This window comes from Rhipicephalus microplus, unplaced genomic scaffold, assembly GCF_043290135.1.
Source record: "Rhipicephalus microplus isolate Deutch F79 unplaced genomic scaffold, USDA_Rmic scaffold_202, whole genome shotgun sequence".
In the NCBI taxonomy this organism is placed as follows: Eukaryota; Metazoa; Arthropoda; class Arachnida; order Ixodida; family Ixodidae; genus Rhipicephalus; species Rhipicephalus microplus.
The window spans coordinates 261,687-264,642 of NW_027464773.1; the positions used below are offsets into that span (position 1 = coordinate 261,687).

The window sequence follows — 2,956 nt, forward strand, 5'->3', positions numbered from 1 at the left end:
GTGCGTTGCGCCGTTTGTACCCGCGTCCGCCACCTGGCCGACCGTCCAAGGTCGCGGTGTTGGCGTCCGCTGGGCGCAACAATTTGTCACGGGGTGCCGCTCCACATTCAGGCAGCCCCGTGGGGAAAAGCCGACCCCGCGTCCAAACGGGGTCAGCGGCAGAAAGTGTCGGGCGCAGACGCAGCTGAGGCGCTCACCCTTCACAATCCGTTAATGATCCTTCCGCAGGTTCACCTACGGAAACCTTGTTACGACTTTTACTTCCTCTAAATGATCAAGTTTGGTCATCTTTCCAACAGACCGGCGCAACCGAAAGGCCGCGCCGGACATCGGTCCGAAGACCTCACTAAATCATTCAATCGGTAGTAGCGACGGGCGGTGTGTACAAAGGGCAGGGACGTAATCAACGCGAGCTTATGACTCGCGCTTACTGGGAATTCCTCGTTCAAGGGGAACAATTGCAAGCCCCTATCCCAATCACGAAAGAAGTTCCACGGGTTACCCAGTCTTTTCAGACAGGGATAAAGACACGCTGCTTCCTTCAGTGTAGCGCGCGTGCGGCCCCGGACATCTAAGGGCATCACAGACCTGTTATTGCTCTGTTTCGTGCGGCTAGGAGCCGCTTGTCCCTCTAAGAAGGTTGTAAGGTGCTGGGAACCCCGCACCTATTTAATAGGCTAGAGTCTCGTTCGTTATCGGAATTAACCAGACAAATCGCTCCACCAACTAAGAACGGCCATGCACCACCATCCACCGAATCAAGAAAGAGCTCTCAATCTGTCAATCCTCCCAGTGTCCGGGCCGGGTAAGTTTTCCCGTGTTGAGTCAAATTAAGCCGCAGGCTCCACTCCTGGTGGTGCCCTTCCGTCAATTCCTTTAAGTTTCAGCTTTGCAACCATACTTCCCCCGGAACCCAAATACTTTGGTTTCCCGGAAGCTGCCCGCCGAGTCATTTGAGTAACTCAGGCGGATCGCTGGTTGGCATCGTTTATGGTCAGAACTAGGGCGGTATCTGATCGCCTTCGAACCTCTGACTTTCGTTCTTGATCAATGAAAACGCAATACGAATGCCGCAATACGAATGCCCCCGTCCGTCCCTCTTAATCATTACCTCGTATTCCAAAAACCAACAGAACAGAAACGAGGTCTTGTTCTATTATTCCATGCAAGTTTATTCAGGCGACTCGCCTGCGTTGAGCACTCTAATTTTTTCAAAGTAAAAGCACCGGCCATCTCGAGGCACACAATGAAGTGCACCAAGAAAGAACCGGCATGATGTTCAGTCCGAGCCGTCGCATCGGGTAGATGCACTACTCGTCTGGAACTGAGATCCAACTACGAGCTTTTTAACCGCAGCAGCTTTAGTATACGCTATTGGAGCTGGAATTACCGCGGCTGCTGGCACCAGACTTGCCCTCCAATTGATCCTCGTTAAAGGATTTAGAGTGTACTCATTTCAATTACGGGGCCTCAAAAGAGTCCCGTATTGTTATTTTTCGTCACTACCTCCCCGTGCCGGGAGTGGGTAATTTGCGCGCCTGCTGCCTTCCTTGGATGTGGTAGCCGTTTCTCAGGCTCCCTCTCCGGAATCGAACCCTGATTCTCCGTTACCCGTAACAACCATGGTAAGCAAGTAACCTACCATCGAAAGTTGATAAGGCAGACACTTGAAAGAAACGTCGCCGGCTCGTGGCCATGCGATCAGCACAAAGTTATCCAGAGTCACCACACAATACGGGCCGAAACCCGATCGATCTTGGTCTAATAAAAGCACCCGTTACCCAAAGGGCTCCAGGCTCACTGCATGTATTAGCTCTAGAATTGCCACAGTTATCCAAGTAGGAAGAAACGATCTAAGGAACCATAACTGATTTAATGAGCCATTCGCGGTTTCGCCTTATTTCGGCATGTACTTAGACATGCATGGCTTAATCTTTGAGACAAGCATATGATTACTGGCAGGATCAACCAGGTAATCGTTCGACTGCGCGTCCGTCCTCGCCTTCGGCGGGCCGGACGCAGTCTGTGTGCGGCGGAGGCCACCTTCAGGCGCCCCAACACGCTTATTTTGCACTCCGAGATGACGGCGTTCGAGCTCGCTACGGCACAACCTTCCCGAAAGACGAGTGGGAGCCGTGCGGCAAGAAGCACGTTCATGCTCGCTCTTTTTCGTTGCATCGACTCGGTCGCGCCGTGCGGGTTGCCCAAGCCCGCTGCACTGTCGGTGGACCGGCCGGAACTAGCAACGGAGCCGAGACTGCAAAGCCGCCAGACGACGGGTCACGCCCGCGTCTTCGGCGCTTTCGCATCTGAATCGCCCGAGGACGACACGGAACACACCTCGATATCGTGGTAAAACGGCACCGTCCGACAACCAGCCCCTAACGCATCAAGCGGATGAGGCTGCAGACGACTGCCGTGGATTCCCCTGGAGCAGACCCGAGGACACGCTTGACGAGGCCGAAGCCCGCCGCATATCAGACACCCGGTCGCTTTCGCGTACGCCGCTCACGAGAACCCCCACATAATAGCAGCGATAAGTACCCAGACCTCCTTGGGCACTAATACGAGCGTACTCGAGAAAATTTCACCGCGGGTGTGCCCCGAAACGTGTGGCACGTTGAGCGTGCCACAAGTCTACGTCGCTCTCAAACCCGCCGAGGTCGTAGAATTTGCGACCCTACTCACGAAATTCCCACCGAGGATACGGCCGCAAACGTACCGCACCTTGGGTAGGCCACGAGTTTGTGCAACACTACGCTGACGGCACAGCACCGAGGTCGTGCGCGCACGCACGGGAAAATTCCGCCGCGGTTTCTGCCGAAAACGTGAGGCACCACGACTCTCCGCAAGTTCGCGTCGACTGCGAAAGACCGAAGTCGTGAACGACGTGTCCGCTACTCGCCGCCGACACGCTGGACACCAAACGTACAACGACTCGACGGCGTCGTAGAGG

The 2,956-nt window shown here is 54.8% G+C and overlaps 1 non-coding gene across 1 annotated transcript; it reads right to left on the reverse strand.

Moving 5' to 3' along the window:
- Nucleotides 1-211: 211 nt before the first annotated feature.
- Nucleotides 212-1,975, reverse strand: LOC142792078 (small subunit ribosomal RNA). The gene has a single exon (XR_012890635.1). It is a non-coding gene; the product is annotated as a small subunit ribosomal RNA (ribosomal RNA).
- Nucleotides 1,976-2,956: the final 981 nt, after the last annotated feature.